The sequence below is a fragment of the Crocuta crocuta genome, unplaced genomic scaffold (assembly GCF_008692635.1).
Source record: "Crocuta crocuta isolate KB4526 unplaced genomic scaffold, BGI_CrCroc_1.0 scaffold219, whole genome shotgun sequence".
Lineage (NCBI taxonomy): Eukaryota > Metazoa > Chordata > Mammalia > Carnivora > Hyaenidae > Crocuta > Crocuta crocuta.
The window spans coordinates 799312-826257 of record NW_027551572.1 but is presented as its reverse complement, the minus strand read 5'-3'; the positions used below and the strand labels follow the sequence as shown (position 1 = coordinate 826257).

Here is a 26946-nt window from a genome sequence, read left to right as displayed (position 1 = left end):
TATGAAATTAAATCTAGGGCCAAAGCTTCTACACCAAATTCAATCACTCATCTTAGGTTATTTGAGCCTCTTTTTTATTTAATGTGAAAGATACCATGCAGTGTTTTCCTAGACCATGTAGAGCATTGCATTGCATACCTGTTAAGCCTGTTGAAAATAGGTTTTGACAATTAGGGAAACATACAAAATATATTACATTTGTAAGATTTTTAATACTTCACATTATGAAATTAATATCCCCTTAGATTTAAATTCAGCCTACCCTCATTATTTTAAACCCATATAAATATAATGGCATTTTGCATATTTACATATTATGAAAAGATATACAGTAGACAGATTTATGTGTGGTTTACTATTAATGTTTTTACATTGCCTTATTTTTATGTAAAGTAAAAAATACTGACAACTGGTTCCTCAATAATTTCTTCTTAGCATTTCAAAAACAATTTACAAATTTGCACTTTTCTCCTATTTCATGCTGAACCAATTTGATGCTGAACAATAATTTTTTTTAATATAACATAGTTAGTTTTTATATATATGTTTTCCCAGGAATGTCTAGTTATGACTTTTTATCAATTAAATACAATACTTGGAAAAGAGCTTGTTTCGTACTATGTAAGCTTAAAGTAAAATTATACTTTGCTTTTCATGTAAGTTACTGTTTGGTACTGATGATGAGATACCAACCTCCAGAAGGCAGTGTCATATTAATATTTAAATCACATAATCACTGAACTCATTTTACCAAAGGATATAGAATGGCAGTTACACTGTAATATTTAAATTAGAACAAAATGGAAGCAAACACAATGGAAACAAATATTTGAACACAAATCCATACATATCATTTGGAGAATAGTGGGAGAATCTCATTTTGCCTTTTTGACTATCACATCGTCTGCAACAGATATAAATGACTTGTGGGCTGTTTCTAGATGCTGATTGTTGAAAACTCAACCCAAAATGTTCGGCATGATTTTATAGATTTTTGATAGCTTTACTACAAATATTTAAGATAAAATGCACATGTAAATAAAGCAATTTTAAATAGCAATTTTGGAGGAATGTCACTGGAAGTAATGAAAAGAGGGCCAGCTAAATTAGGATGGCCAAGTAATTGGCCTGGGTTTAGGATCTATGTATAGAGACATTTTTTTAAATATCTGTGGTTATGATATAATATTCTTGAGGAAAATAATCAAGAATTGCTTTATAAACATAAATGAATAGCCATGAGTATAATAATGCTGTTTACATAGAATTCTTTAACAATTTCATACATCTGTGAATGCTCAAAATGTTTGATTTTGTCATACATTATACTGTAGTTATACCTGAGACATACACATTGTAATAGAATGTAAAAATAAAAATCATTAACAAAACAGAGCCATGTGTGCATGTATTTTCTGTTTCTGTGAGAATAACCTTTAGGAAAACAAGTTCAGTGCATCCCTACATAAGTTGAAGCTGATAGCTTTTTTTTTTCTTTTTTAATGGAAAGATGAACAGTTTCAAATGTCCTCCATATGAAGTCTTCCAGGATAAGAAATATGGGGATAAAGAATATAGAGTTCCAAAGCAATTCATTGAATTCCACAACAGTTTGTGCAGAAGAAAAAAATTTAGGCAAGAAGCGAAAATATGCAAACATTTAGTTACACAGTGACTGTAGGCATCTTTTTCATGGAAAGTGTTACTTGTGTAATTGATAGTATAACACACATAATGGCTAAGGACTTGGGGTTCTAGACCCAGAACTCTATTTGGATCCCAAGTAAGCCATGACTCTCTGAGTTTCCTGAATATATTAGTTAACCTATATGTGTCTCAGCTTTCTCACCTGTAAAATGAAGATAATTGTTCTACTTCACTATATAGTCATAGGATAGAATGAGGAACTCCACAGGAAGCAATTAGAACAATGCCTGACAATACAGAATCTATAATTTACATTAGTAGTAGTAGTTAGTGTGGCAACCAGTTTGCTACTCAACATAAAAGAACTCAGGCTACCTCTCTATGATCTAAGAACAGAATGCATTCTTCATGACGATATTTTCTCTATTTTATATGACTGTATAAAGATAGAACCCAAGAGTCTTACATATTAATATGTAAAGAACATTTAGTGATGTGACATATACACAAAAATATTTCAAGATGGAGATTTGTGAATTCAAGTAACATGCTAACATGAAGAAACATGTATATTTACAAAGGTTTGGCTTATTCCAAGAATGAATTTGGTGGAGGTAGTTCTCAGAGTTAGCTAAAGAGTCAAGCCAAACCTCTATTTTGTTTTAGCTGTGAGCTGCTTTTGGTCTTTAAATAAGACACAGTAACAATAATTGCTGCCATGACAGGCCATCATTTCAGCCTTGTATGCTATTATAATGGCATGTAAAAAAGGCATAAGACATTCCTAGGGGCCTCTGTACTAGCAGTTGTGATAATCACTGCAAAACAAAATTATGGGCCCTGAACATCACCATTATACATCTAATAGAACTGAGTGGCAATCACATGAAGTTCCTACAACAAAAGACCGAACTTCTTCCTTGCTATAGTTAACACTATACCATAATCCAAGCAAAATTAGCTCTGGAGCACATGGTAATCTCTCTCAAGGGAGGGAAGAATTGCATACTGGCTGGAGCAGAGAACTGTGCTGCAATACCATTTGATGCACACAGGAATAGAAACATGAATAATTGATAGATCGAAACAAGCAGTAGAGCAGACATGCTTCACTTTACTCCCTGTTATTCTGAGTAGTGTAATCAGATCCGTGCATTAACAACTGAGCTAAGAAAAAAGCCAGTTTTAAGAGATTTACGAAGTATGTGTAATGCCCTTATCATATATTTTAGCTTGAATCTCATTTAAAATATTTTTCAGGAACAACTGAAATGCAACAAAACATTAGACAAAACAATGGACAAAAGTGTAGGGAAAAGATTTAAGTCTTGTTAACATTTATAAAAGCCTAGTTGAACTGTTCCAGATGTAATATTTGTTGGCATGTTCTATTTTTGGTTTTATTTCATAGGAGAGACAAAACGTCTTCTACTTAGTTAATTTCCACTAGGAACAGCTTTGAATGTCTTTATGAGCCAATCAGAATAATGAAAAGCAAAGACAAACCATATTACTAAGTGAGAGAAGCCAATTTGAAAAGGTGATGTACTGTACAAACAAGCAGATGGTTCCAGTGGTAACATTTTAATGCAGTCAGAACACACTGAGGTTTCATAAATTGGGGATTTTAATAGAATTTATTTTTACAACATTGGAACCCTAGCAAAGTTGAAATTAGCAGTACCAAGGAAAACCTTTTTTAATGTATTGGTGGGGGGGTGGGGAAGCAGTTCAAAGATGAGGTCTGAAAAAGACCCCTGATAAAATCAAAAACAGGTAAGCAGAGTTTTCCAGCCTTCCCAAAAGGTGTTCTACTTTGGGCCCTTATGCAGAGTTTTAGAGCTGCAGATACATTCACTTCCATCTCAGCCTAAGGGAACAAAGCCATGAATTCAAAACTTTTCTGATTCTTGATTAATCTCTAGAAAGTCAAACTTAGCAAAATTTAGTTAATGGTCAAAGAGAACTAAACGTCACATATGAGTTTGTTATTCATTATTCAAGATCTACTGAGCACCTTCAATCTGTCATTCCCCTTCAATCTGCAGACATTGATAAGTCCCTTCCCTCTTGAAGCTTTATTTGAGAAGGAGACAAAAATGATGACCCATGAATGATTATAAATATCAAAGAGTAATATTATATTGATTTTACCATGCATTATTAATCATGAATGTATATGTATTAGGTTATGTTTTATTGTATGTTGTGTAATCTATGTTATATACTATTTTATGATACTTAGACAATATCAGGATGTTTTACTCTCAAAGCTTCATAATTTTTGGTCACAACTTAAAAATAGTGACTTGAGGGGCACCTGAGTGGCTCAGTAGGGTAAGTGACCGGCTCTCAGTTTCCGCTCAGGTCATGATCTCACGGTTTGTGAGTTTGAGCCCCACATTGGGCTCTGTCCTGAAAGTGCAGGGCCTGCTTGGGATTCTCTCTCTCTGCCCCTCCCCCTGCTTGATCTCTGTCTCTCAAAATAAACAAATAAATAAACTTTAAAAAATTTAAATAGTGACTTGAAGATGTGCCTTTTCTTTTACTGCATATTTTCATAACTCCAGAAATACTTACTTTGCTCTTTCATTCCAATTATTTATAAGCTGTTTTGCCAGAGAAAAATCACTCAGGAGCAAGAATTTGATTCCTAATAGTTATTTTGCTTTTCATTCCTATGATGAATGATTTAAAAAAAAAAAATTCAAAGTAGTCATTTTGCTTTGGCATTCATGCCAAAGATTTAATAAGACAAAGGCTAAAATTTATAGTTAAAATGTGCACTTCTGTTTGAAGCTATGTTATTATCTTTGATATTCTTCTCAACATTAAAAATCAAGAACTAACTTTAAAATAAAATGTTATGGATGAAAAATAGGTATCAAAACTCCACAAGCTCCATAGGTATCAAAGCTCACCATGATGAAGCTTCTAAATATCAAACTCTCATTCCGCCTCCCTTTAAGAATGAATTCTCTTTTAATCTCCTTGAACAGCTCGGTGCATTTTGAAACATTAGTTCTAGATGATGCTTTCAGTTGAATCAGTTCTAATAAGAGAAGACTGAGAAGAAACAAAAATGGGAAAAGAATTTATCCATGCTTTGTTTTCCTGTCTTGTTTACTTCCTTTTATATACTCATATTACCCTAACCATCTTATTTAGACCCTACATTCAGAACAAAGATTGATAACTAGTTTCGAGTCACCGAATTTGGCCCTGGTGCTTGAAAGTAAAAGTTATGTTTATCTCCAAAGAGTTGCATATTGTTCATGTGTTTTAGAGGCAAGTGGGTCTGCCGCCTACAAACCTCAGCCAGAATACCACCTAGAGCTGGGTTATGGACAGAAAGAGATCTGGGAGGGAGCAAGGGAGAACAAGAGATGCAATCTACTTTACTTTGTGACACAAGCCACAGCATCTATCAGAAATCTGAAGAATGGCTACAGTCGAGAAGTGAATGTTTTTAGGTAAGCATATTTTAATTTTTTCTCTGAAATAAAGTTAAAACTTCACTTAACTCATGCCTAGAGCTAGGAAGGGCTTGAATAGCTTGCTCTAAAGAAGCCAGTTCTGGTACAGAGAAATGCCCTTGAAACTGCACAAACCTGAGGACTCATTCTGACACCTTAAAATGGCAGCCTTTGGCATTGTGTTCTCTACTGTCATTTCTTCCTGCCCAGTTATTTCCTCCCGGAGTAAGATAATTCTTTTTTTTCTCCCCGCTTCTGTCATCTCGGGAGCTAAAATCAACAAAACTAATCTCTTCGTCTTTATAAGATCAATAAAGCAAATTAGACATGACATTGCAAGGACTTAGAGAAATCTACACTCTTTTTTTCAGAGTGGAATAGCATCTTATACCTTTAAAAATTGTCAAAAAATGTAAATGTACAAATATATACACAGCAGCAACATGTTCTGTAATATGAGTTTAAATCTGTCACTCACCAACAATGTGACTGTGAACTTGAACAATGTACTATATTTTCCAAGCCTCAAGTTCATCTGCAAGAGACTGACACTCAGTTGTCCTACAGTATGTAAGTACGTGGTAGAACTTTAAGGTGCGGCAAAGTATTATGCATTGTCTGAAGTACCTCTCAATCTAGGATTCAGTCATAAATTCGATAAAATGATATTGAGCATCTATTGTGTCCTGGAAGAATCAACAATAATAGCACTATGCTATTTTTCCATATTGTAACATGTGTACATGATGGAGAGGAGCTTAATTTAGTGAGAGCAGACTAGAGCTGAGTATTAAAAACTGAGTAACAGGGGCACCTGGGTGGCTCAGTCAGTTAAGCGTCTGACTCTTGGTTTCAGCTCAGGTCCTGATCTTATGGTTCATGACTTTGAGTCCCACATCAGGCTCTATGTTGACAATGCAGATCCTGCTAGAGATTCTCTCTCCCTCGCTCTCTGCCCCTCTACCACCCACTCTCTCTGTCAAAATAAATAAACTTTTAAAAAAAACTGTGTTATGGTTTTTTGAATGTGTTGGAATTTGAGGTACTGTGGGTCAAAGTAGGAGTTCTGAAGGCAATTGAATATAAGATCTGAATAATAAAGAATATAAAAATATGATTAAATGAAGTTCAAATAGTGAAGGACAAAAATCCAGGAGTCATTGCTTCCCAGGGGTGGGTGAATCCAAAGGCAAGCTAAGTCAAGTAGGAAGAGTGTACACAAGTAGAAGCTTGAAACAGTTTTAAGGGGAGTCAACAGAATATTAAGAAAGAGAAAGCGATCAGCATTACAAACTGCTTCAGAATTGTCACACAACTAAACACTAAAAATGTCAGTCTTTGAGTACAAATGCTTTTGGTGGAATTGCAGATGCCAAAACCATAGGGCATGAGTCAATGAGAAATACGTTAAGCATTAATATGACCATTACCCACTGCACATGAAATTCACCTTTCCAACACATAGCAAGGTACTATTTTTAAAACTCAAAACTTAAGGAATCAAACTGAATATCCTCTTTTCTGAAGTGTATGTTTGCATTTTCTGCCCATTTTTAAATTGATATTTAAGGACATCCTCGGAAATGTCAAAGTAGGGACTTCTGGAAATCTACTTCCCCATAAAAGAAGAGGAACACTGGCAAAATTGTCAAAATCAACTTTTTCAAAACTCTGCAAATTAAGGAGGTTTAATTAAAGAAAAATGACTGAATATCAGTAAGTATAGCAAGGTTTGTAATTGCTTCAAAAACCAATACTCTTGCAATCTCAGTGAAAAACAGCGACCTAAAAGCCAGTGGAGGGAGCAGAACAAGTTTAGAGTTCTCCCAAAGCCCTCTTTCCAGAAAATTGGCAATTCCCTGAAAAGTGCACCTGCAAAGCTGTCTTTATTTGGCCTAACTCAAAGTTCACCTGATGCAAATAGTCTTTTCCCTGGAGTTGTTTGCAATTATCTAACTTGCAGCTGCCTGGGGGAGTGAGAATACTTGAGGTAAACAAGATTACCAACAGAATTAAAAGGAAGGGCCAGGGAATGACATGTCCATAATGGTCCTCATAAACCTCCACCATATTTCTGGGAACCTACAAGCCATCTGCGTGTCCAGGGCTGCGAACATGCCAGGGCTACACACATGTACTGAGTTCTCACCTCTGGCTGACCTTGAAGCTGTGTATAGGAAGGAAATGACAGCTAAGGTAGAGTTATAAACTGCCTGCCTGAGTCTTAAAGGCATGTCCCAAAAAGCAAAGAGAGGCTGTCAGTAAAGGCTGGGAGATGTAATCATGCACGGTGTCTAAAGTAATTTCTGTCCGATCATTAGATGACCACTAAGTTAATTGAGCAGAGACTTCAGTGTACACACATGACAAAGAACACAGACTTTACTGATTTAGCCCAGGAACGCCACTAAACAAACAAGCAGCACCCCACCGCCGCAACAAAATCAAGGACAAAGGTGGCAGGGAGGAAATCTGACCTTAAGATTAACAGGTGATTTCTTATTAGAAACCATGGAGGACCGAGGCAGTGGGATGACATATTCAAAGCACTTAAAGAAAAACTGAACCAGGGATTCTATATCCCGAGAAACTAACCTTCAAAAATGGAGAGATTAAGACAATCTTAAATAAACAAAAACTGAAAGACTATGTCGTGAGCATATCTGCCCTACAAGAAATACTAAAGACAAAGATTAGGCGGAAATGAAAGGACACTAAACAGTAACTCAAATTTATAGGAAAAAAGAAAGAGCACCAACAAGTGTAACCAGAGCAGTAAATATAAAAGATAGTAGAAATGTATTCTTTAAATTACTTTTTAATGTTTATTTTTATTTTTGAGAGAGAGACAATGCAGGCGGGGAGGGGCAGAGAGAGAGGGAGACACAGAATCTGAAGCAGGTTCCAGGCTCTGAGCTGTCAGTACAGAGCCCGATGTGGGGCTCAAACCTACAAACCGTGAGATCATGACTTGAGCCAAAGTCAGACACCCAACTGACTGTGCCACCCAGTCACCCCAGCATAAATGCATTTTTATTTGTAATTCCCCTTTTTCTCCTATATGATGTAAATGATAACTACATAAAGCAATACTTTTACTTTTTAAAAAATGTTTATTTTTGAGAGAGAGAGCGCAAGCAGGGGAGAAACAGAGAGAGAAGGAGAGAGAAAATCCCAAGCAGACTCCGTGTTATCAGCACAGAGCCCAGTGCAGGGCTCAGTCTCGCTAATCATGAGATCACGACCTGAGCTGAAATCAAGAGTTGGATGCTTAACAAACTGGACACCCAGGCACCCCTTGCAATAATTTTTAAATCTGTGTTGATGGGCATATAATGTGTAAGGACGTAATTTGTATGACATAATAACACAAAGAATGGGAAGAGAAAGAAGATATTTAAGAGCAAATATTTTATATATTATTGAAATTAAATTGGCATTAGTGCAAACTGGATTGTTATAAGTTAAAATATTAATTGTAATCCTCAGAGCAACCACTAAGAAAATAACTCAAGAAATATTTAAAAAAGAAATGGCAAGGGAATTAAAATAGAACAGTATAAGATATACATTTGACACAAAAGAAAACTGTAGGGGAGAGATAGAAAAAAGACATGGTATATAGATAATAACAAAATGGCAAACAAAATGCTATCTTACAATACATTGGAATGTCAGACTTAATCTTTTCTTTCTTTTTTTTTTCCAAGTAGGCTCCATGCCCTGAGATCAAGAACTGAGATCAAGAGTCAGACACTCCACCGACTGAGCCATCCAGGGGCCCTAGTCTTATTCTTTTTTTTTTTTTTTTTGGCTATTCATTAGAAAAATGAAATTTAAATCAATTAAAGATCACTAGACCACTTTCAGAATGGCTGCATTAAAAAAAAAAAAAAGACTGACACTAACAAATATTGGAGCAAAAGGAATTCTCATACCTTCCTAGCAAGAACATAAATTTGTACAATTATTTTAGAAATGTTTGTCAGTATCAATACCAAACATATTCTATGACCAAAAATCTTACTCTGGGTGTGTATACACATAAATTAGCGTTTATAACCACCAAAAGACATTTATATGATTGTTCAGAGATGCCATATTCATAACTGCCTAGAACAAAAGGGAATGCAAAAATCTATCAGAATTAGAAAGGATAAATATTGCGGTATATGTCTTGCCTGCAACAAAATACTATGGACAGCGAGAAAGGTCAACTTACTGATACATGCAAGGTCATGGGAAATCTCACCAAGAAGCTAGACACCAAAGATTACATATTGTGTGAATTAATTTATGAATCGTAGTAACAGACAAAATTAATTTGTGATTATAGAAATCAGAGGAGTGAAACCACTTGATGGGTTATTGGCTTAAAAGGGCATAATGGAGACTTCTGGGATACCAGAAATATTTTATAAATTACTCCAGGTGGTGTTTACATAGAAGTACAAGGATTTCACTGTATTGTATATTTATTAGACCTCAATAAAGTAAGAAAAACAACAGGACTGCGTTACCAGGTGGTTCGGTTGCAGTATCATCTTACTGCTCTGTTTCCTGCGGTTTCGCTTTCAGTTCTTGGGAGTTTCCTTTAATTTCTTGCAAGCTTTGCCTTGTATTCAAAAAGACATTTATTAAATTTTGCCCAACGGAAATTTTATACCAGAATTTTTTTTTCCAGGATGTCTAGTCATCTAATTACTGAACACTAACTAAATGAACACGAATGATTTCCTATCTTGGAATCTCCAGTAACTTTGTCTGACAAGTATAAAACCCAAGGTCATTCTAAATGAAACTTGGGCTTTCCAAATACTTTTTTTCTCCATTTTTAAAGCCTCCCATAGCAAACCGAGAAATAGATTTTTTTAAAGGGAGTAGGGAAATAAAATAATAATTTATTCAAGGAGACTCATTAAGACTGACACTTAAGTTCGTAAATTTAGTTAATGTTTTAATTCTTTTTATGAAAGAAATCATTTGGTGATCTAATTGCAACAGCATTTTCCTACCACACTGTAATTGCATTTTACGAAGAGCGCAGAGCTATCTGAGAACTTGGTTGTACTCTAAATGTGTTAATCATTTCTTTTTGGAGGAACGGCTTGAAGTCAAGCCGTTGCACTATGAACAGTTCTCTTTTCTCCAACTTGCAACAAGTCCTAAGGTTTTTCTTTCTTTCATTTCTTACACAAGCCATTCTCTTTACACCTCACTGCAAGCTAGAAATGAACTGAAAGACATAGATACCTGATCTATCAACACGCACTATAGGTTTAACCTGTAAACTATTTCCCAGTTCTGCCCCTTTCTCTTCAACTCTACCACCTTCACACCAGTGCTGTCCACTATTAGCTCTTGCCGAGACCCTTAAAGTAGCTACTGAATTTGTCTTTGGGATCCGCATTTGGTACCCTACAAACTCTTCTACACAGAGCACAGTGATCATTTGAAACTCTAATTTCCATCAAGATANCCCCGTACCGGGGGCGCAGCCAAAGTTGGTTGCAGTCTTCAACCCAGACCAGTCCCAGTCTCCAAATCCCAGTCCGTGCGCCCCACTGAAATTGCCTTAGACACAGCTTCCCAGGCAACCCCCTCGGGCGATTCCAGGCTCCCTGCCGAGCTCTGGGGGCGGAGTCAGAATCACTGCTCCTTCGCTGTGTCGGGCTGGCGCGCATGGGCGGGGCTTGCCTGCATGGGCGGGGCTTGCCTGCCGGGTGCGCGGAGCCGGCTGGAGTGAGGAAAACCAGGTCCCTCTATGGCTCGTCACCCGAAACACGAACTCACGGCAAATTTCCCAGTGTTTAGCTCTCTGCCTTCCCTCTAGAGCCCCAGCCAGCCAGGAGCGTGGACGCCGGTGTCCACGCGCGGCTCTTTCTGGGGCCCAAGCCGCCCGGGGGGACAATGGCGGCAGGCGCACCACTACTCTGAAGCCCAGCCGCCAGGACCCAGCACAAAGAAGCAGTCTGTGTGCTCAGCCCCACCGGGACCAGTTGGAGCAAGGGGACCTGGTGTGCAGGTATTTGGCAAGTACGATCTTTCTATGCCCCGAGCGGAGGTTTTTCTGTTTCGGACTCTCTCCTTTTCCCCTCTCACTCCCCGTAGAGGGTAGAGGGGGATCACCTCTGACCCTGGAGTCTCCGATCCCGGCCCGATTTTATCTTCCCCGGTTCGCACTCACGTTAGAAGGCTCTCTCAGTGGGTTCTGCGTCCTTTTTCTCCCAATCTCAAGTTTTGTAAGGTTTCCAATGGCTTTAGACCTTTTCCATGTGATGTATGGGCACGAGTGCAAGTACGGAGCTCCTTACTTCTCCGCCATCTTGCCCCCTCCTCTCCATCAAGATATTCTTTCTAGTGCTTCAATTCCTCTTACAATTCTGTAGCAGGAAGGGCAGACTTCTTAGTATTCTAAAGGGCTGTAGATGATCTGGCCCCTTAACTGTACTAACCCCACATCACAGCACCCTTTTCTAAAACTCACAAGCTACAATTCCACTGATTATCTGTTCTTCAGTCCACTGAGTCTACTCCTGCCTCAGGGCCTTTGCTCTTGCCCCTCTCCACCTGGAATGCTCCTCTGATTCAGAACACAGCTCTGTCTTCTTAGACTTCACCTCAGCTCGGACAGACCTTCCCTCATCAGCCTACTTAAAGCAACCCCACTGGCCTTAGTCATTCTCTACCAAATTAAACTGCTTTATTTTCATCTCACCAATTACTATTATCTAAGATACTATGATTTTATCTATTTGTTTACTTGTCTCAATTCATAAACATCATGACGTGATGTAAAGACCTTATTTATTTTAGCTAACTCCATCCCTAGAAGGCCTGAGATCCAGCAGATGCTCAGGATTTGTTAAATAGATTCAGATCCTGAACTCTGACAGTTCGGCTTGAAAAGGAAAAGCTCTGACGCACTAGTCACAAAAAGGTCAGTGTTTGCTCGTAGCCTAGCCTTCCCTTTTCTATGAGTCCATGAATTTAACAGAGAAATCTTAGGGATATATGTTGGGAGAAGGATGGCAGGGAAGGGTTTTCTGGAATCTTTCCATCATATCACATATTTGATCTATGTTTGGCTATTTTTGTTTGCTTCATAAAAGAAAAGTAAATTACCTCCTAAATCAGCTCATCAGGAAATAAACAACCACAAAAGGAACACCTATCAGTTATGTGCTGGTAAATGTTTACTAACTGCCTCTCTTAGAGGAAAAAAAAGTTCTTGTTTCTATGTACCTTTTGTCGATTTCCATGGTGCAAATACTCCCACGACAGCTAATTTCAAGCAAAGAACCTGAATTCACTGAAATTGGACTTGGGAGAAGATGGGCACCACCGGTCCTCGATGTCATTCATGTGCCAAGAATAGTGTGAAGTACTTTATATTCTGTCTCTTCTATCTCAGAGCAGCCCATAAAACTGATTTGTTAGTCATGTCAGAGATGAGGAAATAAGCTTAGGTAACATGCCTGAGGGCACCCACTCTGAAAGGGGTGAAACCAGAGTTCAAATCCAGATCTCTCTGACTCTGGGGACCACATCTTTCATTTGTTTCCNAAGCAACAAGACTTTGGTTAAATGTCAGGGTTCTTCTTAAGATCAAGGCTATTTTCTGAATATCCTGCATGTCCTGCAGCGGAAGCCAATTTTATTCTTAGCATCAATTATATGTCGAGTATAAAATTTGATGGATTGAGAATCCTAAAAGTAGGTTAATCAGAGTTTGGTGCACCAGCAGAATCTTGAAACACTCTCGCTACTCTTCTTTCTTACTTTCTTTTCTTTTTTTTTTTAATGTTTTGTTTATTTCTGAGAGAGAGACACACACAGCGTGAGCAGGGGAAGGTCAGAGAGAGAGGGAGATACAGAATCTGAAGCAGGCTTCAGGCTCTGAGCTAGCTGTCAGCACAGAGCCTGTCTTTCTTACTTTCTTTGCTAGCTCTTTTTGACCCCTTCTCTCTAGACATTAACATTCTAGACATCAAGGGGAGCAGACATTTAAAGAAAAAGTGACTCAGCATCAAACAGGATGTGTCTACTTCTTTAGAAAATCTGATGAAAAACCAAAAATGGGTCAGTTCCCAGGATAAAACTGTTGATGAGGCAGTGAAAAAGTTTCATCCCTTTGCAAGGTGGAATCATCACGTGCCATGGATAAAAAGAGAAGATTGGTCCCAAGATAGATCTGTGACTCTCAGAGTCACTGCAGATGCTGGGCTGCACGGTCATTTTCTGATTCTGTAGACCTAGGGTGGGACTCTACATTTGCATTTTTTTAAAGTTTTACTTATTTCTGAGAGAGAGAAAGAGACAGCGCGAGTAGGAGAGGATCAGAGAGGGGGGAGACACAGAATCTGAAGCAGGTTCTAGGCTCTTAGCTAGCTGTCAGCACAGAGCCCGACGCGGGGCTTGAACGCATAACCGTGAGATCATGACCTGAGTTGAAGTCGGACGCTTAACCGACTGAGCCACCCAGGTGCCCCTACATTTGCATTTCTAACAACTTCCCAGATGATGCTGAGGCATTCTGTCCAGTGATCACACTTGAAGTAGGGTTGCTCCAGAGGCCAAGTAATTTGAATACACATTACAGCTGGAAAGACATTGATCAAGGTTACTGTTCTCAAACTTTGGTGCACATTACAACCACCTGAGAACCTGAAAACTAATGCCTGGGTCCCACATACAGATTCTGCTTTGATTGGCTGTGGTCAGCCTGGGTATTAAGATTTTAGAATCTCCCCAGCTGATTCTAATGAGCAGCTAAGCTTGAAAACCAATGGAAGTTGCCCTGGATTTTAATACATGCACAGCGAGAGAGAGAGAATCCCAGGCAGGATCCAAGCTATCAGTGCAGATCCCAGTGTGGGGCTTGATTCCACAAACCGCGAGATCATGACCTGAGCCAAAATCAAGAGTCCGACTCTTGACCAAATGACGCTTGACCTAGGTGCTCCTACATGTCTCTCAGTGCCCATCCTAAAACGGACCCATCAGAAAGGTACTCCTTCCCTCAGTCTCCTGGTTTGTTTTAAGCATGTGTTAAGCAGTAGAGGTTTGAGTGTCAGTTGAAAGACTTAGTAGTAGACTGTGCCTCAGCTGTGAGTTAGGAAACTCACCTTTGGGTCTCTCTCCGTCTCTGCTATTTGCTGTATGACTTTCTTAGTTGAATATGGCATTTCACTGCTTGATTTTGTCTTCTGCCTAAAAGTGGGAAGTATATTAAAAACTTGGAAAATGCATACAAAAGTTTAAAATGTTATAGAGAAGAATTATTATAAATGCGTCTGATGACAATGGTGCTTATAGATGGATTTAAAAAATTAGTACAGCTCCTAGTTTAAATATGCTCTCCTAGATTACCAGCCATATGAGAATCAAAAAATGAGAATGTTAGAATAACAGCTCAAATGCTACCTGCTTGTTGAAATCTGCCTTGGTCCAAGGCAACCAATGTGCTTATAATTCTACAGTATATATTTTTATATATCTATTGAGGACAGAGGCTATGAATCTTCCATGTATATGCTTATTCAAGTGCCAGTCACCTATTATTTCTCTGCATATGTGAAGTTAAAACACGTTACCTCTTTTCCATTGTTAAACACAAAATGATACTAAGACTACTCAGATTCTACAAGATGTTTAAAATTGTAATATAGTAAAGAGAAATTGTGGTTCCATTTTGGCCTGCAAGTTTTAAAATTCTTTATATAATGGCTCCATCTTCTGGTCAATGAAATAAAGAATTTCCGGGCTCCAGAATACAGTTAGGTTTCATTTTCTACAAATAATTAAACTAGTCTAGTAAGCATCAGAAAATAGTAATAATAATAATAACTTTTTGTTGGCAAAGTTACACAAGCTTCATTAATTTCTTCCTTGAGAATTTTACTGACTTTATTGTTTGAATTGACCCCGGTATCTCTAGTGCTGCCATGTAAGAGCAGATGGTGCTGTATTTGTCTTGTTCTCTCTAGTTTCCTTTATCATTGCTCCTCACCTTCCCTCTTGGGACTTCTTCCCCCCCTTCCCCATCCCCAGGAGCACTCAGAGTCCTCCTCCTACCTCTGGGACTTCACGTGAATTTGATACCTCCTGCTCTGTACCTAGCTTTTCACTCCGGTTTGGAAGAAGTTTTTATGAAATTGAGGCTAAAATCACGATGAGAAACTATGGATAGCTGCACTGACCCATGAACAAAGTTTAGTTCCTAGAGATGGAATGTCTCTTAGAAAGAAAGACTACCAATAGTAGATCCAGATCCAATAAGTATATTGAGATCTTTTGGGGTTTATGGGCTTAACTTAGAAGAAATAAAGACCCATTGAAAAGGGAAGTTAATTTTAAATGAATATACAAGATGTGTACTTGAATGGAAAAAAATGACTATGAAGCCATTTTATGTTTGGATATAAATCTCACAGAAATGTGTTACTCTTCCTGTCCTCAGTCTATTTGATATTCCTTTGGAAAACGTAACACAATTTACCATTATTCTTTAGTTCATAAAATATAGTAAAATAGGAGACCATTTTAAATCATATCTCAATGTCTTTATGAGCCTTAGCGAACAAAACTTACTGGTTCAATATAACTGAATATTAATATATACAGCTAGGTTAGTATTTTGGAAATCCAGTTTGAGCCTTATTATCATTATACCTGTTTTGCTTTTTATTAAGAGGAATACAATCTTTACTTGGAATAGGGAGACCGTGACATATTAAATAGAAGTTATGTCTTTACTCTTTTTATATATTTATGGAAATTCTGATTTATTTTTGTTAGAATGTTCTGGGCCACAATAAGGATATTACTCATACCAAGACATGTTGGGTCTACCCATACATCTCTTGGGGTAAAACATATGCAAGTAGTTAGCTGACTAACTACAGGAAGAAATATCATACTTCCTCCTCTGTAGCTTCTCTGTTAGAAGTTTAAAATGTCTGCTATTCTTTTATGCTACAAATATGACAGTAAAGAGTCTCTTCCAATATTTAAGTGTTGAGATATTTTAAATGGTTTTATTAAAATGAAAGGACAGAAAATTACCTCAAAAGTATAGTAGAGAAACTAAAAAAGAATGAAGGGATGGGATATTAAATGTTCTAGTATGAAGATAATCTTTGAGCCAATTCTGAATCTCCAGTGGACACAGTATTTTCACTAACTTACAAAGCCTTACATTCTCTGCTCTGAAATATACAAAGAAAAGAAATGATAATTAGTGTTCTGTGGAATAAATCCAATAGATAATAAATAGATATGAATTGACTGCTTCCTGTGTTAGGTACTGTTGTAGGTACTGGGCAGGGAGGAGGGCATGAACAAAACAGTCAAAAATTCCAGTCTTTAATAAGTGACAACAATGATAATAGCTAACATCAGGGCATAGTCACACCAGATTCTAAGTGATCTATTCATCTAATTTATTCCTCAATTAACACTCATGACATTCATAATCGTCTTTTCTTTAAGTTTTAGTGAATTTATGTATGTATGTATGTAAATAAGTATGTATGTATGTATATATTTACTCTGAGAGAAGAGAGTAGAGATGGAGGTGAGGATGCTAGCCGTTAACATGTTCTGTTATCAATTTCATGTGTCTCAATTCTCCTTCCTTCAAGTTGTTAGGACAGCCCCGAGTACTCCACTTTCTGGGGATGTAGTTTTTTCTTTACTCAGTACATACATAGTATGTACTGAAATCTACACTTAAAAGAGGACTTTTATCAGGATCCCACTTAAATGGCCTCAACCAACAGTCAAGAAAACTAAGAGGATAAAAGTAAGGTGTGAAACAAGCAAGTTAGAGCACTGAGGGAATCCAGGTCAGCAAGACCTCAGTAGACAAATATAAGTTGTATAGATTTCACCATAAAAGGCCTCTTTCAGGATTTGACGGTAAGAAATGGATCTAGAAAGTGTATTTGTGGACAGCAAGGGATACCCTCAGTGCTAGTAAAATTTAAAGTCTTAAATTGTGACTTGGTCTCCAAAGATACAAAAGCCAACCAGCCCTCAGCTCTGGATTCCCATGTCCTTAACTGACACTTGCTCACCCTGCTTATAGAGAACTCACTCTGGGGATTCCTCAGAAGGGAATGAGGGCTCTGGGGAGCACCATACATTCACTCCATGGTGTCTGTATCCGATTTTTAATCTTTGCACCACTTTTTGCTGGTTTGGTAGAAACTAAAATAAAAACACTTTGAACCAAATCTCAGTGCACAATTATCCCTTGTTGATCACAGACCAGTCTACTGCAGCCTTGCCAGTTAGGGTAGGCTTCCTAAACATATTTCACCAGACTAGACAAATTTCTCTGGTCTTTTCACAGGAGTCTGCGTTGCCTAATGTACTTGGGAGATCACACTGCACTACAGAAACATATATTTATTATTTCCTTAAAACCTATATTAATTCCTCATGTTGCAAAAGTAACACGTGTTCTTTGCAGAAATTAAAAAAATACACAGAAACCTTATAAGAAGAAATAAAGTCATATTCCTTTGAAATAAACAGTAATTGCATTTTGCTGCATTTCTTCCCAGTCATTTTTTTACATGTAGATAAAGCTGAGTTTTGTGTCTTCATGTGGTCTGGATAGGGTCATAATAACTTAAGAACATTTATTTCTTAGGATTGTCAGCTCAGTGCGATATTTGGTTCATCTTACAAAGCTGTCTCTCATTTGCTCTCTTGGACTCTGTCTTTCTCTATGTGTCTCTATCTATCTGTCTCTCTCTTCATGCCTCTCTCAGCACTGATGCTAGTAAAAGTCCCCACTCTCCGGGGCCATGTATAGAGGCTACACTATTTAATGTCCTTGACTACAGTAGACAGGGGAATGAAGCTGAATTTTGTGGGTTTCTTCTTAGTGATAGCAAGAAGAAATCATCAGCCTGTCCAGCTTCCACATGCTGATCCTCCTCTGGTGCTCAGGACCACTTCCATCATTGGCTTCCTCACATCTCTGTTCAGGTATTGTTCCCATAATCACAATTCGAATGAGGGCATACATATGGATTTGAAAATATTTCCCAAAGAGGGGGAGTGTGTTTGAAAATATGTTTCTACTTATTCTAACCATTTTCAATTCCTTAAAACTATTAGTTCATATGCATGTAAATTCATAAAAATGTGAAGCATCGTCTACTCCTTTCTCTACGTGGTGGGTTGTGAGTGTGTTTTCTGAATTTCTTGTACTTTTAAGAATTTCATCTTCTGTCTGAATTTTGTAAAAAAACTAAGTATAAATTACTTTTATCCATAGGAAAAAGAGATGTTTTTCAATTCATTTTAAAAACAAAACAAAAACCTGTAAATGATTACGTTCAGCAAAGCCCCTGCCCTGACAGTGTTCATGTCTCTGAGCCAGTGAGTGGGAAGTAAAGGATGGTGGATACGAACACAAGGAGGAGGAAACACAGCCTTCCCCTATGAGTCAAGGCTTGTCTGCCGAGTGCCCTCTGCTTGGAGGCAATTAAACTGATACATAGAAAGTGATAGGCACTGTCTTCTGAATATAGGAATGATACCTAGTCTTCACCTCAGACACGTGCTTTTCTTGCCTCAGTCAACAAATCATGAATACCTTTAATCAAAACTGTAAAGTGACTGGATCAAAAACGTCCTACCAAATTCAGATCACATTCCTGAAGATTCTTGAAAACTATGTGTTCTCAACCACTAAAAAATAATAGCATACTGCCCTCTACAGAGGCCAAGCTTACAGTAAAATATTTAAAACTATATTGAAATTGGAGAAAATATTCCTGTCTGAGAAAACTCTCAGCAAGTAAACTTTGGAATGTGAGTTACTGCAACATTAGAGTACTGATTTGTCCCCTGCTGTATTAACTGATATATAAAAATGTGTAAGTTTAGGTGTACAAGGTGATGATTTGATACATGCATATATTGTGGAGTATTTACCACATAAGATTAGTAAACATATCCTTCACCTCACCTAATTACCACTTTTTGTTGTTATGGTGAGAAATTAAAACTCTTTTTTTAAATTTTTTAATATGTTTTTATTTATTTCTGAGGGAGAGACAGAATGAGCAGGGGAGGGGCAGAGAGAGAGGGAGATACAGAATCGGAAACAGGCTCTAGGCTCTGAGCTAGCTGTCAGCACAGAGCCTGATGTGGGCCTCAAACCCACCAACCGTGAGATCATGGCCTGAGCTGAAGTCAGACACTTAACCTACTGAGCCACCCAGGAGCCCCGAGAACATTAAAATTCTTAAGACAACTTGCAACTATAGAATACAGTGCCATTAACTATAGTCACTGTGCTGTACATTAAATTCCCAGAACATACTCAACTTTTAACTGAAAGTTTGTACTCTTTGACCAACATCTCCCCATTTCCCCCCACCTCGCAGCTAGCACTACTGTAATCTCTGTTTTCAGATTTCAGTATAAGTGAGAACATACAGTATTAGTCTTTTTCTCTCACTTAGCATAACACCCTCAACATGAACAATTCATATTGCTGCAAATGGCAGGATTTCCTTCTCTTTTCTTTAATGTTTATTTATTTTTGAGAGAGAGAGAGAGAGAGGGAGAGCGTGAGCGAGCAGGGGACAGGATAGGAGGGTCAGAGAGAGAGGAAGACACAGAATCTGAAGCAGTATCCAGGCTCTGAGCTGTCAGCACAGAGCCTGACACGGGGATTGAATCCACTAACTATGAGGTCATGACCTGAGCTGAAGTGGGACGCTTAACCAACTGAGCCACCCAGTTGCCCCAGAATTTCCTTCTTTCTATGGCTGAATATTATCCCTGTGTGTGTGTGTGTGTGTGTGTGCGCGCGCGTGCGTGTGCGTGCGCGCACGCACACACACACACACACACACACCGTATTTTCTTTATTCATTTATCCACTGATAAGCACTTAGGTTGACTCCATGTCTTGGCTGCAGTGAATAACACTGCAATGAACATGGGAGTGCAGATATCTCTTAGAGACAGTGATTTCATTTCCTTTCAATAAATACCCACAAGTGAGATTGCTGGATCATGTGGTAATTCTATTTTCATTTTTTTGAGGAATCTCCATACTCTTTTCCATAGTGGCTGCATCAGTTTACATTCCTACCAACAGTGCATGAGGGTTACCTTATCTCCACCTCCTTGTCAAAATCTCTTTTTCTTTTTTGGGTAATAGCAGTTTTTATAGATGTGAGTTGCTATCTTGTGCTTTTGACTTGTGTTTCCTTGAAGACTAATGATGACTAGTGACTAGTCAAGCACCTATCTTTTCATGGCCATTTATATATCTTCTTTGGGGAAATGTCTGTTCAAGCCCATTTTTAAATCAGATTGTTTTTGCTATTGAATTACGTGTTCCTTATGTATTTTCTTTATTCTATAGGTTGTCTTGCATTTTGTTGATTGTTTCTTTTGCTGTGCAGAAACTTTTTCAGTTTGATGTACTCCTTTTTGCTGATGCACACTTCTGATGTTTGTGCTTTTAGTGTCATATGCAAAAAAAAATCATTGCTAAGATCTATGTCAAGGAGCTTATCATGTATGTTTTCTTCTAGGAGTTTTATGGGCTTTTTAATTTTTTTTGATGGTTTGTTATGTTGAAGTCCTTAATTCATTTTGAATTATGTGAGTGTTGTAAGATAGGAGTCCAGTTGTATCCATTTGCATGTGAATATCATGTTTGCTCAACACCGTTTATTGAAGAGACTATCCTTTTCCCTTTGAATATTCCCAGCTCCATTGTCAAGTACCAATTTACCATATATGCATTTGCAGCTCTTAATTCTGTCCCTCTGGTCTATGTGTCTGTTTTTATATGAATACCATACTATTTTGATTATAATAGCTTTGTAATGTCATGATGTCTCCAGCTTTGTCTTTTATGGTTCTATAGGAATTTTAGGATTGTTTTTTCTATTTTTGTGAAAAATACCATTGAAATTTTTAAAGGGATTGTATTGAATCTATAGATGGCTTTGGAAAGTAAGGACATTTTAACAATATTAACTCTTCCAATCCATAAACATGGGATATCATTCCATTTATTTGTGCCTTCAATTTCTTTTATCAATGTCTTATAGTTTTTGATGTACAGATATTTAACTTCATTAGTTAAATTTATTCCTAAATGATTTATCATTTTTGATGCTACTGTAAATGGTGTTTATTTCTTTTTCAAAGTTTATTGTTAATGTATAGAAATATAGCTGATTTTTGTATGTTGATTATGTGTCCTCTAACCTTACTGAATTTGTTTATTAGTTCTAAGAGATTTTTGGTGGCATCTTTAGAATTTTCTATATGCAAAATCATGTCATTAGCAAACAGAACAACTTTACTCTCTCCTTTCTGATATAGATTTTTTTTTTTCCCCAATTGCTCTAGCCAGGACTTCTTTTATTATGTTGAGTAGGAGTGATGGAAAATAACATCCTTGTCTCATTCCTGATATTAGAGGAAAAGATTCAAACTTTTCATTGTTAAGTATGATGGTATCTAGGGAATTGTCATGTCTGGCTTTTATTATGTTGTCATATGTTCCTTCTATACCCAGTTTGTTGAGCTTTTAAAGAATGCTGAATTTTGTTGAATGCTTTAACTGCATCTATTGAGATGATTATATGATTGTGTCCCTCTTATTCTGTTAATGTAATATATCACATTTATGGATTTGTGTATGTTGAACCATCCTTGCATTGCAGGTATAAATCTGACTTGATCACAGTGAATGATCCTTTTAATGTACTGCTGACTTCAATTTGCTAGTATTTTGTTGAGAATTTTTGAATCTATGTTTATCAGGGTAATTAAATTGGAGCTTTCTATTCTTTAGTACCCTTATCTGGCTTTGGTATTTGGGTTATACTGGCCTTATGAAATGAGTTTGGGAGTATTCCTGCCTCTTCAATTTTTTGAAAGAGTTTGAGAAGAATTGGTGTGAATTAATTCTTAAGGATTTGGTAGAATTCATCAATGAAGCCATCTGGTTCTGAGTTTTTATTTATTGGGAGGTTATTTTATTTTATTTTTTTAATTTATAAATTCTTTAAGTATAGTTAACACACATAATTTCAGGCATACCACATAATGATTTAACAACTCTATATATTATGCTATGCTCACCACAAGTGTAGCTACCATCTGTCACCATTCAATGCTATCACAATACCACTGACTATATTCCCTATGGAGTACCTTTTATTCCAGTAGTGAGCACTGTGGAGAGTCCACAGTAGTTTCAAGGGTTAATGAGGTCTTCAGGAGCACCTATAGATCCAGCAGCTAGAGTCTATGGCAGGCAGTGGTGGTGGCTGGAGCAAGGAGTGTGCACATACTCAGCTGCGGGGTTAGCTGCAGATGTCAGGTTAGTAGCAGGGCTGATAGCAGACACGCTCATGATGGTAGAGCCCAGGGTCAACTGCAAGGGCCAAAGTCAAGTATGGCCTTACTGGCAGCTGTAGGGAGCCTGGTTGTGCACTCCTATGACTGTAGGGTCTCACCACACGTTCATGCATTTCAGTGGAGGCAGGTGTCAGAGGTTGGGCTGGGAGCATGTAGGTGCATAGCTGGATTGACTGGCTACAGGTAAGCCCAGCAGTGAAGGACGGTGATAAGAAGATAGGGCTGAATCTATGCTGACATGCAGCTATGGGGACCTTGACTGTCAGCATGTACTTCTATGGCTATGGTCTTATCATGGTCACAAACACAACAGTAGAAGCCTGTGACATGCACTAGACCAGCCATGTGCAGGGGCGCAGCTAGAGAGGCCAGTGCTGGGTGCAGCCATAGTAGTAGGGATCAGTCGTGGGAATGTAGGCTGGTATCTTGCCCTCTCACAGCGCAGAGGCCTGGGATGGATGCTGGTGAGGATCCTGGGTTCTCACAGGGACAGGGAGGAGGGAACAGGAAAAGACTCAGGTAAGTAGCACCTGTGGATACCAATACTATGGGGCAAAAGTGGTGAAATCTGCAGGGCATCCATGGCAGCTGTGCTCTTGGTTGGTTTCTTCAGTGGGGAAAGCTGTGGGGGTTCTCTGCATGGCATGTCACTGGGAACTGCAGCTGCTCCCACCAAGTGGCTAGCATTGGTAGCACTTGATCTTCTTTGTTTCTAGCCATCTCTAAGAAGTCTCAGCTTTGCTGGTCTCTTCAGTGAAACTGAATCAGGTCCTTCAGTTCAGTGTCACAAAGGGCTGGGGAAACCTGTCACTCCCCGTCACTGTCCTTTTCTGGAGAGGGACTTTCTATTGAAGAGTTCCTTCTTGGCTCTGAGCCAAGGTGGGGGGGAGGGGCTGATGCAAGCAAAATGAAGCTGTTCTTCCTAACTTGTTGTGTTCTCAGGATTTTGTTACTGTGTTGCTAAAGTTTCTCATATGGACTCCTGAACTGTTCCAGAGATGTTTTCATTCATGAACAGTGTAATTGTTTGTAGGAGGACAGAGGCTGAAGTTTCCTATACCACCATATTGGTGACGGTACTGATTATTCTATGTTCATCTCAAGTAGAAGGATTTCAAAGAATCAGACTATTTTGTTTAATGTTGATTTATTTTTGACAGACACTGCATGTGCATGCATGTGCAAGCAGGGGAGGAGCAGGGAGAGGGAGACAGAGGATCCTCAAAGGGCTACACACTGTCTGAAGCAGGCTCCATGCTGTCAGCATAGATGGAGCCTTATGAGGGGCTCAAACCCAAACTGTGAGATCATGACCTGAGCGAAGTCAGACGCTTAACCGACTGAGCCACCCATGCGTCCCTAAATGGAGCTGTTTAAAAGCAATCATGTGTGGGGTGCCTGGATGGCTCAGTCAGTGAACCAGCTGAGTCCTGATTTCGGCTCAGGTCATGATCAGGTTTGTCGGATGGAGAGTTGTGTAGGGCTCTGTGCTGACAGCATGGTGGAGCCTGGTTGGGATTCTCTGCTCTCTCCTCTCTCTGCCCCTCCCTTGCTCATACTCTCTCTCTTTCTCAAAACAAATAAACTTTTTTTAAAAAATCATGCGATTGAGGCACCTGGGTGGCTCAGTCAGTTAAGCATCTGACTTCAGCTCAGGTCATGATCTCACCGTACCTGAGTTCGAGTCCTGTCTCAGGCTCTGTACTGAAAGCTCAGAGCCTGGAGCCTGTTTCAGATTCTGTGTGTGTGTCTCTCTCTGTCTCTGCCCCTCCCCTGCTCGTGTTCTGTGTCTCTCTGAAAATGAATAATCATTAAACAAATTTTTTTTAATTTTTTAATTATCGTGCTATCACCTATAGTACAAAATCTATTCTGATCACTCATCAACTCCACCTGCTTTAAGCATTTTACTCCTTCACTATTCCCCCACTGAATCCCATCATCTCAATTAGTCAGCACTGCTCCCCTGAATATCTTCTATACTCTTCTGCATCTGCCCTTGGCTTCATGCTATTTTGCCTAAACTTTATCACTCTGGAGTCTCTCTCAGTCTCTCCAGGCCCTCCCAGTTATTTGAGTACAACCTTTGGGGACTTTAAAGGAGAGAAGCTTGGCATGTACCCAGGAGGTGCTGCTCAGAAGGGCAGTTTTATATTAGGAGAGGAGCCAACCGGAAGAAGGGCATTACTAAGAGGACACGCCAAGATCGATATTGGAGGAAAGAGGCAATTTGCAACCTGCAAGTCAAGAGGGAGGATCAGGAGCTCTGAGATTTGACCAAACGAGCTGCCAAGTCAGACAACCTGAGCACAGAGAAAGAAAGCTAATGTGAGAGTTGAATTGGAGGATGTAAGAGGAGTGAGGTGTCCATGTGCCAGAGGCCAGTTCAAGAATGTTATTGCAATGTATCCTCTACAGCTGTTCTCTCCTGTGGTTTGGCATGTTTTGCAGAGTTGGGGGATGTCCTTAACTTAACAACATTACTCTACCGGGCACCCCATCCTTCTTGGCTCTGTTCTATCCAATCTCTGCCAGGCCTCTAAGAAACTTCCTTAGATCACTCCAGCACTGCATATGTCACCTTCCTCTGACACTGCAGCCTTTGTTACCTTTGTCCTTCATTTGGCAATAATCACAGGGTTGCCTCATGACATCTTTCCTGTTGTGGATTTTGTTGAGGGGGCGTTATTTGTTTGTTTTTACTTAAGACACATTTTTGTTTAACTTTCTTGGGTTAAATATCATAACCTTATAAAGAGGTTAATATAATCTTATTACACTATAAATTAATATGGATGTTTAATTATTTTATATCTTTCTTTAAAATACCACACACACACTGTGTGATTTATTTTTTATTTTTTTAAGTTTATTTATTTTGAGAGATACAGAGATGGCATGAGTAGGAGAGGGATAGAGAGAGAGAGAGAGAGAGAGAGGGTGCCTGGATGGCTCAGTCGGTTGAGCTTCCGACCTTGACTCAGGTCATGATCTCCCGGTTTGTGGTTTTGAGCCCCACGTCGGGCTCTGTGCTGACAGCCAGTTCAGAGCCTGGAGCCTGTTTCGGATTCTGTGTCTCCCTCTCTCTCTGACCCTCCTCTGCTCACTGTATTTTTCTCTCTCAGAAATAAATAAAACATTGAAAAAATTAAAAAGAGAGAGAGAGAGAGAGACGGAGAGAATCTCAACTAGATACTGTCAGTGCAGGATCCTATGTGGGGCTCGAATTCATGAAACCACAAGATCATGACCTGAGCCGACACTGAGACTCAGACGCTTAACTGAGCCACCCAGGCACCCCAATTTTGTATCTCTTTCTTAAACATAGAAATATACTCTTTCAATGCACCCAAACACTTAACACACGACTAGGAATATAATATATTAGCTTAATCTTCTTTTTAACTAGACCTAAAATGCAAGCTTATATCATGCCCTCACTGAAACCATTTCTAAAAGTGTCAAAATTTACCGCAATGTGCACCTTCAGAAATAATTATGTTGATTAAACCCATAAGGAATATAGATACAGTTCAGACTTACACTCAAAAAAGCAACATATTTCAGCTAGAATTCTTCCGTGGCAAGCAACAAAATCAACTCTGGCTAACTTAAGGAGAAAACAATGTATCACAAGGATCGTTTCTAGTTCAAAATTCATGGAAAGGCGGCAGAAGAGGCCTCGGAAAGAACGATAAGAACAATGAACGAGGCTCTGAAGATCCAGGGCAGCAGGCCCATTTGGCCGCTACCAAAATAAACAGGCTCTGATCACTTTTTCTACCCTTGTGTTCACCCCACTCAAGGTTCTAAACCTTGGGAGACAGAAAATCCAGCTGGCCCAACCTGAGTCATTTGCCTTTCCTCTTGACCAGCAGAAAGTAAAATTCCCTGACTGCACAAAATGAGGAGAGGTAATTTACCCAAAGTAAATCCTGGCATTCTTACTAAGAATAATGGAAAGTAGGTTTCCAAATAAAGAGTAACTAGAAAAACTGGTGGATGCTGTAGTTCAATGAATGTATTGGTGAGGTTTCATAGATCAAGTTTCATTATGGTGAATGAGTTCCAGCATCAGTTTGGACGAGAGCAGGTAGAAGGAGCCTAGGGCAAAGGAGTTATTTAAATTGTAATATGAGGGGTGTCTGGGTGGCTCAGTCAGTTAAACGTTGGACTTCGGCTCAGGTCATGATCTCACAGTTCAGGGGTTCAAGCCCCACGTGGGGCTCTGTGCTGACAGCTAGCTCAGAGCCTGGAGCCTGTTTCGGATTCTGTGTCTCCCTCTCTCTCTGACCCTCCCCTGCTTACACTGTCTCTCTGTCTCTCTCTCTCTCAGAAATAAATAAATAAACAAACAGACAAATAAATAAAACATTAAACTGTAATATAATACTGGGGCACC

The 26946-nt window shown here is 38.8% G+C and overlaps 1 protein-coding gene across 1 annotated transcript in view; it reads left to right on the top strand.

Moving 5' to 3' along the window:
• The first annotated feature begins 10904 nt into the window (after nt 1-10904).
• SCN1A (sodium voltage-gated channel alpha subunit 1) overlaps nt 10905-26946 on the top strand; it is a 183627-nt gene continuing 167585 nt past the window's right edge. The window contains exons 1-2 of the mRNA XM_077751142.1: nt 10905-11148; nt 18023-18125. The gene's annotated coding sequence lies outside the window, so the exon portion shown is untranslated. The remainder of the gene's footprint in view (nt 11149-18022; nt 18126-26946) is intronic.